This window comes from Bubalus kerabau, chromosome X (assembly GCF_029407905.1).
Source record: "Bubalus kerabau isolate K-KA32 ecotype Philippines breed swamp buffalo chromosome X, PCC_UOA_SB_1v2, whole genome shotgun sequence".
NCBI classification, from domain to species: Eukaryota; Metazoa; Chordata; class Mammalia; order Artiodactyla; family Bovidae; genus Bubalus; species Bubalus kerabau.
The window spans coordinates 100,057,580-100,072,246 of record NC_073647.1 but is presented as its reverse complement, the minus strand read 5'-3'; the positions used below and the strand labels follow the sequence as shown (position 1 = coordinate 100,072,246).

Genomic DNA, 14,667 nt, shown 5'->3' with positions numbered 1-14,667 from the left:
TTCTTTATTGACTGAGCCACCAGGGGAGCCCAAGAATACCAGAGTGGGTAGCCTATCCCTTCTCTAGGAGATCTTCCCGGCCCAGAAATCAAATCAGGGTCTTCTGCATTGCAGGCAGATTCTTTACCTCTGAGCCACCGGGGAAGCCCATACTTACCAGTCTGGCTTTCTGTTTGCTCTACATTTCTGGCCTTGGGGATTTCTTTTACTTTTCTATAAGCTCAACTGTGTATTGAAAAGAGTACTTGTTCTATCATAGCCAAGACTTTTAGGTGTTTTGTAGCAAAAGAGTTCCCCAAATTATACTGGTTCATCATATCTACAAATTAAAGTCCGAACTTCCTCATAGTTATTATCTTCTCATAGTTTGCTGAGTCAGACACTTTATTACTCCAGATTAATAATTTCATTGCCTCTGTGGGCAATATGTCAGCCTCAGCTCCTCTTGTTAAACACCTGGCCTCGCCACCTGTCTTAATTCAAATTCCTGGGAGTAGTTACTGGTTTGGGCCAGTCCACTGGGCCATGGGCAGCCCATGAGTCACCTGCTTTTGAGTCAGTTCCAGTCAGATGCAGCTGGAGGAGGAGAGGGGTCCCATGGTGTAAAAGACCGTAGCCTAGTGCTGCCTCAAGTCAGATAAATCCTTAAAAGGGCTTGTGGATACAGTGGCCCTGCCATAGGCATTTTGAACCCAGTCCTCTGCCCAGCACTGTCAGAAAAAGATCCCTTCATCATCCAAGTAGCATTTTGCCCATGGACAAGCAAATAAATGAACACATAGTTAAGGTGTCCAATAGAACAAATAGCTAGCCCATAGTCGCTTGTGCCAATTGTGACGGTTAATATAGTTTTGATTGAAAAGGCAGTCTCTAATGGCCTCTGGTCAACATTTTTTGTCGACGATTTAGACACTGAGATCAAAGTCAGTTTATAAATTTGACGAATGAGACAAAGTTGAAAGGGACAGATAACACATTCCAGAAACAAAGTTCAAATGGTTTCGGCTGATTAGAATAAACAAGATTAAATTTAATAAGGATTAGGTAAAGCCCTGAAGTTAGGTCCAAGATACCAATGGGGAAGCACAGGATTGCTGGCTTGGCATCAATTCACAGACAGAGGACCTGGGGGTTTGAGTGACCGTAATTTCAACCTGAGCCTGGTTGGTCCTACTCAGCTCCCACCCAAGTCTTCCTAGCCTTGGCAAGACATACAGGACCCACAGAAAAGAGCTCCCCAGCAGTCACCCAGCATCCGTGGGCTTAGCTGCTAGCTTGCCTCATCAATCCCACCCTTACTCTGACCTCTGCCCATTCCTTGTATTCCCCAGCTTACTCCCTCTCACTTTATCCACAGCTTTGTTGCCTGGACCCTTCTTTCACATCTCTGCTCCTTAGTCATTGCACTTGGAGCCTTCTGGGTCTCTGAAATCCACCTCACACTAGGACCTTGGAAGAAATTCAGGACACATTCCTCCTGGAGAAGAGGCCATGGAAAGCATTCGGGCATCTCTGAATGGAAGCAGGAGCAGACATGTTCTATGTTGCTCCAGGCAGGAGGGAGAGTCACATGGATCAGATATCTGTTCAATATCAGGCTTTCACATTTCAATTAGTATGTGTGAGCTTACTCTATGCAAGGTGATAGGTGCCTTGAGCCATCCAAAGGAAAGACTTTGCAACAAATGGAATTAATTAATGGAATTAACCAGCCACAGTGTTGGAGGGAGATCCTTGACCCTTTATCAGGAAGACTGCAGAATCGATTCCTGCCCTGGAGAAGAGGTCTAGATTCTGACCTAAAGGCCCCCATCTGATGGCAAAATTCTGGTTTTAACATGTTATTTTCAAGCCAGGCCAGCTTGCTCAGAAAAGCACTGACAAGAACTAATCTTTTGAATGCAGAAAGAGTGACAGTCCGCAGCTTGTCACACCAAAAGAATCAGAATGACCTGCAGGAACACCTGCAAACGCTTCTCTACCGATGCACTTTGCTTCTGGCCCTTTACGTTAGCCCAACCCATCCCCAGGCTGCACCTGCAGAAGATAAAGCCTGCCTGAAAATAGCCACGGGTGTTCAGAGCAATTTCCCAGAAATTCCACTCTCTGATTTGGCTCGAATTCCATCTCACCCTCCTCCAGGCTCTTGGCTCTGACTTCACCTCAGTTATCTGAACCTTGGCTTTACTTATTCTATAGACCAGAGAGATTTTCGGACTTTAGCACCAGAATCACCAAGAGAACTTGTTAAAACATGATTTCTGTCTCCATCCCCAGAGTTTCGAATTAAATAGGTCTGGGATGGGCCCAAGAATTCACATGTCTAACGTGTTCTCAGGGAACACTGATGCTGCTCGTCCAGGGACCACGCTTTGGGAATCCCTGCTCTAGCCTGTAGCACAGCTCCTGCCTCCGCAGGAACTCCCCAGGCTAACTCAACCCCCACGAGATCCTACGTCTGCCCCCTAAGGTGCTGTAGCCCCAGCCACCCCTCGGGTACCGCCAGCATCTTTGGATGCTATTGACAAACAATGCCTAAAAATTCCCCAGATCACTTGCCCAAAACCCAGGCTTTCTTGATCTCTTCAAATACAAGTGCTTCAGAAGGTATTTTGCCATGAAAGTGAAAGTTGCTCAGTCGTGTCCGACTCTTTGTGACCCCAAGTACTATACAGTCCATGGAATTCTCCAGGCCAGAATACTAAAGTGGGTAGCCTTTCCCTTCTCCAGGAGATCTTCCTGACCCAGGGATCAAACCCAGGTCTCCCACATTGCAGGCGGATTCTTTACCAGCTGAGCCACAAGGGAAGCTCATTTTGCTATGGTTTTATAGAAATAATTCATCACCGATCCTCCGGGAATGGTGTTCTTTCCTTGAGAGAGTGTTTGAAAAAGCCATCACTCCCCCAAGTCTTCCTAAATCAGGTGAGACCTGGCTGGTAGCCTTCTAGGTGCAGAACTGGAGGGCCGGAGCAAACAGCTGAAGGTAGACAGTAAGGGCCATTTATTATTTTTTTAAAAAAGAAACTCTGCATGATTTTTTTTTGTTTGTTTTTAACTTATTTATTTGACTGTGTGGCATCGGTTGTGGCACATGTGCTCTTCTATCTTCATTGCAACTGTGAACCCTTAGTTGTGGCATGTGGAATCTGGTTCCCTGACTAGGGACCAAACCCCGGCCCCTACCTTGGAAGCACGGAGTCTTAGCCACTGGACCACCAGGGAAGTTCCAGTAAGTTCCAATTATTAAAGCTAACTCTAACTTAACTTTCATTTCGGGCCAGACTCTGTCATAAGCACTTTGCATGTATTTGTTATTCCATGCCTCATAGCAAACCCGTAAGGAAGATATTACTGTTATCCTTCTTTCACTGATGAGACAACCAAGCACAGAGAGGTCAGGTAACTTGCTGTAGGTCACACAGCTAGACCCTGACAGAGCCAGGATCAACCCCGAGAGTGGAAGCTCCAGAGCCTTGCACTCTGGACTGTGCTGCAAACCTGGAGTGACTTGCAGACTCTGAAATCTATGTTCTGGGGTCAGGCTCCTTTTTATACAGAAACGTGAACCCCAGTTGGGCACCAACTCTCAGGTCTTCTACCACTTCCTCACCATCTTCTTTCACACTGAGAGTTGTTCCTATATAAAGGAATAAGTAATTTGGGAACACATAATTTGAAGAGTCAGCAAACAGAGATTTGGGAGAGCCAATGGGGAGGACCTAAGACCATTTCAGGCACACCCAGCTGACCATGAACATAAACCTGACTTTAATTAGCATCTTGACTGTTTTGCAATGACTTAATTGAGGTGGGAACGCTGGGGGCACAGAGTTCTTGAGGGCTGTCTGAGACAGTAGGCATCCCTGGAAGTCAAGGTAGGTCTGAGCCACTTTTTTTTTTTTTAAGATTTGTGTGTGTGTGTGGACCATCTTTAAAGCCTTTATTGAATTTGTTACAATATTGCTTCTGTTTTGTGTTTTGGTTTTTTTGGCCATGAGGCATGTGGGATCTTAGTTCCCCAGCCAGGAATGGAACCTGCACCCCGTGCATTGGAAGGCGATTGTCTTAACCACTGGACCGCCAGGAAAGTTCCTGAGCCACTTGTTAGTTTTGGAGGTAGTTCCTAAAGACGGGCTTATTACAAATGTTTGCATCAAAGAAACAGACACCTTTAATGTAAGAAATACATCATGCAATAGCCTGGTGAAATTCACAAGATGACTGATTCCAGGATCTATTGGAATGCGTGTGAATTCTGTGTGCCCTGGCCATGCGGTGGGCTAACAATCTGCCATCTGAGGGTGCTGTGAGGGGTACCTATCCTGTTGGGTAGCTCAGTGCCTGTGTGTGAACCCTCATGCAGAAAACATCTACACGCAGTGCTGGGGTTGTCCCTCCTGCCCTGGGGATAGCCAGCTGGGACAGCCATCCCTCCCCTGGGGATAGTCCCAGCTCCATGCAGATGCTGAGACTCTGGGTCTCCTGGAGTCTGGACCAGCCTGTCCCAACACTTTCCACCCTCCGTCCTCTGTCTTCAGACCTTCTCCCTTCCTACCTCTCTACTGAATTTCTCCCATCTACTGCTGCCCGAAAACGGAAAATGCATGATGTCCTGGCCAAATACCAACATTTTAATCAGCATCTAATGGTTCCTTTGCTTTTAAAGATCCCTTGTCTTGAAGCCAAGAACACGTTTCTAGACCTGTATATTATTTCCACCTCTGGCTGTGAACTTGACTGAATAAACAGAATCTGGTCTGCCTCTTTATTGGAACAGAAGGGGTACTGTTTTCAGTTTGCCTCCCCAGCCTTTCAGAGGGGCTGTACTTCCACACAGACCCTGTTCCCACCCAATATCTGCTTCCAAGCAAGCCACAGCTGGACCAACAGCTAAACTTTTTCCAGGAGTGGGGGCATCTCAGCAAACTGATAGGGTTGATGGACAAAATGCAGGCTGCCCAGGCAAATTTGAATTTCAGATAAACAATGAATAGTTTCATGGTATAAGTGTACCCCAGGCAATATTGAGGACATAGTATAAGTAACACAAAATATAAGTTGGTTTAAAGGTATTTGCCATTTATCTGAAATTCAAATTTAATTGGGAATGCTGTGTTTTTATTTACTAAATTTGGCAACACTAAGGATAGATCAGATAAAATCCAGTTAAATAAGAGTTCCAATATGGAAGCAACCTATATGTCTATCCGCACAGGAGTGCATAAAGATATGGTGCATGTATACAATGAAATATTCAGCCATTAAAAAGAATGAAATAATGCCATTTGCAGCAACATGGATGGACCTAGAAAGTGTCATACTAAGTGAAATAAGTCAGGTAGATAAGGTGAACTATCGTGTGACATCCATTATACGTGAAATCTAAAAAGAAATGATCCAATGGAAACGAAAAGAAAGAAGTTCCTGGTTAAAGTATTTTAAAATTAAAAAAAAACAGATGTGGTACACATATAAAATGGAATATTACTCAGCCACAAAAAGGAATGAAATTATGCCATTTGCAGAGATGTGGATGGACCTAGAGACTGTCTTACAGGATGCTGTAAATCAGAAAGTGAAAAACAAATATCGTATTTTAACGCATATATGTGGACTCTAGAAAAATGGTACAGAGGAACCTGTTGGCAACGCACAAATAGAGACAGACATAGAGAAGGAAAGTATGGACAGCAAGGGGAGGAGTGAGGATGGGATGAATTGGGAGATTGGCATTCACTTGTATGAACTACCATCCCATTCCTAACAAGCCAGCCTTTGGGGCTTCCCAGGTGGCGTTAGTGGTAAAGAACCCCCTGCCAATGCAGGAGACATGGGTTTGATTCCTGGGTTGGGAAGATCCCCTACAGGAGGAAATGGCAACCCACTCCATTATTCTTGCCTGGAGAATCCCATGGACAGAGGAGCCTGCCCGGCTACAGTCCATGTGGTTGCAAAACGTCAGACATGACTGAAGAGATTTGGCAGGCATGCATTGCAGGTAAATTACACTGCGATAAAGCTGATGAAAAGATTTTCATAATTTTTGGGCTTCCCAGATGGCGCTAGCAGTAAAGAACCTGCCTGCCAATGCAGGAGACACAAGAGACCCAAGTTCCATCCCTGGGTCAGGACGATTCCCTGCAGGAGGGCTCAGCAACCCACTCTAGCATTCTTACCTGGAGAATCCCATGGACAGAGGAGCCTAGCTGGCTACAGCCCACGAAGTCACTAAAGACTTGGAGAAGATTTAGCAACTAAACAACAACTTTCCTAAAAAGCAAAGGAAGATAAAGGAGATTGATGCCTTTTTTCTAGCCCCAGGACTGATCACTGCATAATTTGGGGGCACACCTTTTACAGCAACCCCACCGCATCCACAGTGCCTCAATTTCATCCTAGATGCAAAACGAATTTCTCCTGGATCCTGAAATCATCTTGAGGTCTTCAGAAGAAGAGGTGTGGGAAACAGTCAAGGAAGCCTTCTATCATCTCCATAACCAGCAACAATGAGATGGCCCCACCCCTCAGATGAAAGGGGAGGAAAACAGTCTCCTTAGAAAACATTTTTTAATTAGAAATTTTTATCAGAAACATTCACAGAAGGATTTTAGTCAAATGATGCAATAATTTTACGGCAATCATAACCATACTTTTGAAAGCCAGGGCTGATTACCAGGTGTATTAGAAATGGCCTTGAGGGAAACCTCTGTGCAAATATCCCTTTTTTAGTTTCATTTCAAAGACAACTTAAAAGGGAAAAGGGAGGGTGTCTGAAGCAGTCGAGTAGCAGTCATTTGCACCTGGACAGCCTATGTGTCATCTCAGAGTCTGGAGCATTTTCTGCACTGGTGGGAGCGCTTATGTGTGCCCAGGAAGCCCTGGGAGCTGGACAGAGGGGCGTGGCAGAGAGACGAGGTGCCTCTGCCAAGGTCACTGGGAAACACAGGTGGACTTGAGGGCTCCGCTCCCACCTGATTACAATCACGCGGCCTCTCGGCTCTGAACGGAGCACAGTCTTTGGGAGGTCCCTCCGAGCTTCAGAACCACAACCTCTGCAACCAAAGGGAAGGTGATGAGGCCCCAGCCAAGTTTCCTGAGCTCTTGCTACACGAACAGCACCAGCAGGCCTCCTGGGGGAGAATGAAGGTGGACACGATTCAGATCCTCCAACAAGGGTGAGGTTAACTCACAAAGACAAGTCTTTGGGAAGAGATGAGACCTGCCAATGAGGTGTTCAGACCTTTCCCTTGGTCTCCAAGCCGAGGTGGGAGTAGACATGTTGTTGTTTAGTCGCTAAGTCGTGTCCGACTCTTTTGCAACCCCATGCACTGGAGCCCGCCAGGCTCCTCTGTCCCGTGGGATTCTCCAGACCAGAGTCCTAGAGTGGTTTGCTATTCCCTTCTCCAGGGGATCTTCCCTTGGCAGGCAGATTCCTTACCACTGTTGAGCCACCAGGGAAGCCCTGGGTATAGATGTAGACGTGGAGTATTTCACAATGTCATCCTACCCATCCTATATCCTGTCCGACTGGAGAACCCCTGCCTCTTCCCCATGACAGGCAAAGCCAGCTCAATTCTGGCTTTGAGCGTTGAGCGTTGGCCTCCAAGCTGTTGGCTGAAAACCAGACCCTCGCAGTCTCCTCCAAGAAATCCAGAAGGGACTTTGGATGGTGTGTTCCCATTCTGTTTGTGTTTTGCTGGTTTCCTGCCCCACCCGGTCCTCTTTTCCGCTCCCTCTTTCCTTCTTTTCCTTCCCGCAGAAGAAAAACACCACACTTAGACCTCAAGACAAGGAGAGCTGAGAAGCTTCTGTATCCTCACCCCACTTCCCTGAGCAGTTGGGGAAACCATGGTTCATGTTAGAGCTGAGCCAGGGCCTGTGCCCCAAGGAGGGTCCATCTGACCAGGGCAGGACCCCAAGGTGGACCTGTTTGTCCCCATCCTCTGAGTGATCTGGACTAAAGGATGAGGCAAAGGTCAGCGGAAGGCAGTGGCCAGGGGGACCCACCAATCACCCACCACCGCAGTGTGGTCAGTGGCCAGCCTGGATTCTCTAGAACAGTTCCAGTTTCAAATACCCCGTTGACCCCATAAACCGTCCAAATGGCCTGGAAATTATACCATTTCAACGTCCAAACTACAGATTCAAGACTTCCCCCTCAGTTTGGAATGGGTACAAAAATCTCTCATCACCCAAATGTCCCGGCTGGGTTTTTAGAAACCGCGATCACTGCGGCTCGGGACTGATGGGGAAGGGGTGAGCTGGGTCCTCGCGCTCTCTCCCCGTCCCCTGACATCTGTGCTCTCCTCCCACTCAGCACTGCCTGCTGCCCATCCTCTACCACCTCCCGCTGGCCTCCTCTTGGAGGAAAGGAGGGATCTGGCAAGAGCACATGGAACCCAAGTATCTGAAGAGGATTGTAGGCTCTTTGCACCCTCACAAGAGGTGATGTCTTGGGACCAAGGGCATGTTCAGTCACTCAGTTGTGTCCAACTCATTTTTGACCCCCCAGACTGTAAACTGCCAGGCTCCTCCGTCCATGGGACTCTCGAGGCAAGAGTCCTGGAGTGGGTTGCCGTTTCCTCCTCCAGGGAATCTTCCAGACCCAGGGATCAAACCCTCGTCTCCTGCATTGGCAGATGGATTCTTTACTGCTGAGCCACCTGGGAAGTCCCTTGAGACCAAAGGTCGACTCCTAATAAGGAATTAGGGGCTTAAGCAAGCTAATATGAGGGAAGGGAGAGAGGGAGACCCCTGGAGCCCCTTGAAGCTAAGTGGCTGCTACCTGTTCTGCTGTGGTCCAGCTTAAATCTCCTGCCTCTGAAGGGGATGGAGGAAACCGCAGCTGCTGTGGTCGAAGGAGAGAGCAGGTGTCAGGTAGGTCTGAGCATCCTTCACTGAGTGGCCACACTCACTTCTGGGTGCAGGACCATGAGGCAGGAATACATACCGTGATGGCCGGACCCAAGGACCACTGGCTGCTGGCTACAAGCCTAAAGGGGACTCCTATATATTTTGTTGCACTTCTACCCCAGGGAAAACGTGCAACTTGTCCACCAGAAAGCTGCACAGCGGTTGATATCAACAGGAAGTACTCGGTCCCTTGGGGCGCCAAACTACCCACCATGAGGGTCTCTATGTCACCGCAGTTGCAGTCGCCAGGGACATGAATCATGGCCAGCATGAGACTGTGGAAGCAGAGTGTGCTGTAGCTCATCATAGGACTCCCACCCAGAACGCTGTCTCCCTCGGTCGGGGGAGTCTTGCGGGGATCCACCTAAAAGGTTCTGCCCAGGGCTGGAGGTCTAGGTCTTGAGCAGTTCCCCCAGTCCCTCCCACCCCGTGTTCGCTTCTCTTCACTCCCTGATGACAACTGTCTCCCTTCTGCTCTGCCTCCCGCAGCCTCAGTGAGGCTCTGCCTGCTGCCTTCCCAGTTGCCTGCTTGCTTTCATTCTCTCCTCTATTTGTTCTCTGTACGGCAGACGATAAGTCAACTTCAGCCCTAAAATCCATCCTCTGGTTAAAAAAAAGGATGCATGACCATCTTGGAAGAAAGTCTCCACAGAAGGCTGTCTCACCCTCTGTTTTTTCCCTCCGACTTGTCCTCCTATGGGCTGATGTTTTCACACTTAGAAATTAATTTCTTTGACTTTGTTAAAATACGGATACGTGGAGAAAGGGAACAGCTATTTGTGTTTCAGAGCAAATGTACTTATTCCACGAGGAAACTTTGATAGAGAAAGAAAGAATCTGAGAGTTCCTTTGATAGGGAGATGCAGAATTGGAAAATAAAGGAGCTGGGAACAGTTAAGAGAGGCCCCAGAGAAAGAGGGAACAACTGGATAACAGAGATGGAAGGGGCCCAAGGCGCACTTTTCCTGTTTCAGAGCTTTGCACTTGCCAAGCGAGTCTGAGCCAGGTCTCAGATCAACAAGGGGAAAGGGGAGGGGTGTAATGGCACCAGTTCAGCCTTAGCCACAAAGGCCTCCTTTAAGCCAGAGACTGTGTTCAGTTCAGCTCAGTTCAGTCGTTCAGTCATGTCCAACTCTTTGCAACCCCATGGACTGCAGGGCCTCCCTGTCCATCACCAACTCCCGGAGTTTACCCAAATCCATGTCTGTTGAGTCGGTGATGCCATCCAGCCATCTCATCCTCTGTTGTCCCCTTCTCCTCCCGCCTTCGATCTTTCCCAGCATCAGGGTCTTTTCCAATGAGTCAATTCTTCGCATCAGGTGGCCAAAGTATTGGAGTTTCAGCTTCAACCTCAGTCCTTCCAATGAACACCCAGGGCTGGTCTCCTTTAGGATGGACGGGTTGGATCTCCTTGCAGGCCAAGGGACTCTCAAGAGTCTTCTCTAACACCACAGTTCAAAAGCATCAATTCTTCAGTGCTCAGCTTTCTTTATAGTCCAACCCTCACATCCATATATGACTACTGGAAAAACCATAGTCTTGACTAGGCAGACCTTTGTTGGCAAAGCAATGTCTCTGCTTTTTAATATGCTATCTAGATTGACTATGTAGGCACCAGCAATGCGAAGACCCAGCTCCTGCCCTCAAGGAGCTCACCGACTCATGGGAAGAAGCAGAAGGGCATCAACATTTGAGAGTGCTTCAGCTGAGCGATGTACACAGGGGAGGGGCCTGGGGAACAGGGAGGATCCGGCTCATAGGCTATTAACAGACAAGTAAGAAGGAATCTAACAGCAGAGGGAAAGGAATACCTGGCAGAGGGAGCAGCCTAAGCAAAGTCTCATGAACATGACTTCCATGGTGTCCAATGGCTAAGACTCACTCCCAATGCAGGGGGCATGGTTTGAATCCCTGGTTGAGGAACTAAAATCCCACATGTTGTCAAAAAAGCAGAGTTCTGTGTGTTTGGAATATAGAATCCTTAAGGTGATGGGAGATGGGGCAGGAAAAGTGCTTGGCCATCAGAGCACCAAAGGGCATGCCCAGATGCATAAGCTTTCTTAGAAAAGCAGTGAGAGGAGCTCTTGGTAGATTTTAAGCAGGGGCCTGTAGTGGGTGGGAGGGAGGCTCAAGACGGAGGGGATATATGTACACATATAGCTGATTCACTTTGTTGTACAGTAGAAACTAACACAACGTTGTAAAGCAACTATACTCCAATAACAAAATAAAAATAATAAATAAATAAAATAAAAGTAGGGGCCTACAAGGGCAGTTTGTTTCTGGACGATCATCTGAAAGCAAGCAGATGATAGAGAAGGGAATGAGACCAGAGATAGAGGCCATTCAGGAGGTGCTGGTAATAGGGGGAGAGGAAGAACTGGCCCAAAGCAGGGGCAGAGGGCCTGGAGGAAGATTGGAAGCAGCACCTATGAGACCTGGGAGCGGCCCAAGGCCAGAGGGATTGTAAGGAGATAACAAAACGATGCCTGGATTTCTGGCAGGGCCACTGGTGAATGGTTAACTATCCACAGAGAGAGGAACGCAGGGGAGTCATCCAGGGCGGAGGTCCGATAGTCTGGATGTAAGTATAGCCTCGCTAGGTCAACATGCTATTTGAAAATCCCTTCAATTATCCATAAAGTCCAGTTGCTTTGGTTGAATTAGATGAAGTTCCAGGACCTTGCTCACATGATCATTAAATCCCAGAATTGTACTCAGCATAGAGCTGTAACTCATGGCATGAAAAACACAAGGAACCTGCCTCTCTATGGAATAGAAGAGTCATGTCCTCACCATGGGGCTGTAAGCCATGGGTAGGATGGCTGGCAGGTACCTCACATGCACATTTAAGTCAGAGTTTCTCAACCAAGGCTGAGTGTTGTATCTACTGGGGGAGGTTGGAGAGGATGGCTGAGTCCCGCACGCAGAGGTTCTGACTTAACTCTCTGGAGCACAGCCTGGGGATCTGAATTATCAAAAGCTCCTGGGAAACTCTAAAGTGCAGACACAGTTGAGAGTCTCTGATTTAGATTGTTCTCTCTCCTTCCCAGTGTATTTGAATTCCCCTTCCCTAGAAGCTCAAACAGTAAAGAATCTGCCCGCAATGCGGGAGACCAAGGTTTGATCCCTGGGTCGGGAAGATCCTCTGGAGAAGGTAATGGCAACCCGCTCCAGTATTCTTGCTGGGAGAATTCTATGGACAGAGGAGCCTGGCAGACTACAGTCCATGGGGTCACAAAGAGTCAGACATGACTGAGCGACTAACACTTTCAAAGGTCAATGAGCCAGGTCATCGTGGGACCGATGGCGACTAGCAGAGGCTCAGACAGTGACATCCTTGGCCCGCCCCTGATAGTCCCTCTGGATCTCACAGTAAATGTTTATCCAGGCAGCCCCGGGTCCGGCAGCGGCTGCTGATTGCTGGGTACACTTGCTGGGATGGGGCAGAGGCTCTTCCAGACACTGGTTCCAGACAGCTTGGCTCTGAAACACAAACAAACAAAAAATAGTCCCTATGCCTCTCAACCTGTTCTGCACTGGGGAGGTGCTGGGGTGGGGATCAGGGGAAGATTTCAAACCAGGGCAACGTTTACTAGGCTTTTCCAACCTGTGCTAGAGTAGTTATTACTGCAAATAGCCATTTGGGTGGCCACGAGTCTGTAATTTCAAACTCTGAAGCAGCATGTTCTCAGAGCCCTGGGTATCTCATTTTGGTGATGCAACGAGGAAGATCCAGGGACAGGACAAAAGGCAAATCTCACCGCTCCCCCCAGCCTCTCCCAGCTGCTGGCACCACGACCACCAGGTTATTCAAAATCGGGCTCCAAGATTTTACAAGGAGGATCCTTCAGAGTCCAGGCTGGAGCTTAATTCGTCTTTTTCTTGCCATATCTGCATTTGTTGTTGTTCAGTCGCTAAGTCGTGTCCGACTCTTTGTGACCCCATGGACTGTAGCCCGCCAGGCTCCCCTGTCCATGGGATTATCCTGGCAAGAATATTGGAGTGGGTTGCCATTTCCTTCTCCAGGGGATCTTCCTGACCCAGGGAATTGAACTTATGTCTCCTGTATCTCCTGAATTCTTGACCACTGAGCCATCAGGGAAGCCCCATTTCCACATACCTTCCCCTTTAAATGGTCCTAGATTCTCTGCCTACCTTCCCATTAAAATGGTCCTAGTTTCTCTGAGTATCTTCCCTGGAGCATCTCTGAAGCTCTAATTCCAGTGAACCTTGATCCATCAGAAGCAATGGAGACTGAGTCAGTTTATCCATGAGTCCACAGCGCAGCCTCCTTGCTCAGCAACCAGAGCAGAAAAGCCACACACGTCCAGAGTGGAGGCCACCAAACATAGCGGAGACCCCCTTCAGCCACTCGGTTCTTCCCTGACCCCTTGGGTATCAGTAGGGCATCCCCATGAGAGCCCAGAGGAAAGTAAAGGTACGTAGTCTTAGTTTTGTGGAGAAGAAGGGTATATACCAGTCCCAGCCTTGGGGACACTTTAATCCAATCAGTGTTCATCAAGCGCAGGGCAGAGAAGGCTTAAGACATCAGATGAAAATCTGAACTCTGGGGGGCCCCTGGGTTGACCCCAAATTCCTAGAGCTGCAGCTTTCCTAGGACTGCTTTAATCCGCTGTGAAGGCACCTCTTTAGTGGGAGCCAGTTGTCCCCAGCCCACGAGTGACCCAGGACAGGGGCTTCTGCCAGGGTGACTCGCCCCAGGCTCCCGGCTGACCAGCTCCTGTGTCCCTTGCTGGTGTGTCATGTGGGTGACAGCCGGTCACCCTGAGATAAAGGTCTTCTTTTTTTTTAAGGCAAACTATTTGTTCGTTTTCTCTGGCTGGGAAGCATGTGGGATCTTAGTTCCCCAACCAGGGATTGAACCCACACACCATGCATCAGAGTGTGGAGTTGTAAACACTGGATCACCAGGGAAGTCCTGAGACAAGTGTCCTCCAACCTGAGGATGAGGCACAAGGGTTTTCATCTTTCTCTTGGGGATCCCCCAGATGTGCAGTGGCTTCTGCAGGTGGCTGTGAAATTCTCAAAAACCAAAGTCATTTGAATGCATTTTCATCTTTTTAAAGCAATCAATGCAATATCAGAAAGTCCTCTGGGGGAGCCAAGGGGATGGAGAGCCGTCACAAATTTGACAGATTCCTCCTTGTCTTAGTCGTCACATTTGATGGACAAATTCACATAATTCATTCATTTCAACAAACACCCAGCAGGCGCCCAGTTCTGTAAGGTGACCCCCTCCCTGCAGGCAGGAATCCGGCAGGGCCCTGGCCCGGCAAGGTCTCGGTTGCGGTTTAGGAGGCAGGTGATCGTCAGAGTGTGTGAACAAAGTGTGTGTGAAAAATAGTGTGTGACGACTGACAGAGGGGCGGCCTGCACGGGGGGCTAACACTGCCGTGGGGTGTCAGGAAAATACGTGGGGAGATTGGGAGCAATTCACCAGGACCTGAAAATGAGAAGTGCGGGGAAGGATGGTGGGCTCAGAGCTGCAGAGCCGTGTGGAAAGGCGGCCCCTTCGAGAGTCGGCTTCCACAGGCTGGACCTCACCCTGGGGGCCCGGCTGAGGTCAACCATAGGATGCTGGTGCTGTGCCTGGTCCAAGAGCTTTCTGGCCCTTTCCTAGTGAGATTTCTTCTTCACTGCACGCTGGGTGGATGAACATATGTCTGATAAGCAGCGCCACGGGTATGTGGCCTTCAAAGTCACAGACATCATCCTCTTTGGAAGGCT

At 48.5% G+C, this 14,667-nt stretch overlaps 1 long non-coding RNA gene across 1 annotated transcript; it reads right to left on the bottom strand.

Annotated features, from left to right (window-relative positions):
• Nucleotides 1-7,038: 7,038 nt before the first annotated feature.
• LOC129638830 (uncharacterized) lies at nt 7,039-13,497 on the bottom strand. Its single transcript, XR_008708046.1, has 3 exons — nt 13,075-13,497; nt 12,291-12,402; nt 7,039-7,133 (listed from the first exon to the last, which is right to left on the bottom strand). It is a non-coding gene; the product is annotated as an uncharacterized LOC129638830 (long non-coding RNA).
• Nucleotides 13,498-14,667: the final 1,170 nt, after the last annotated feature.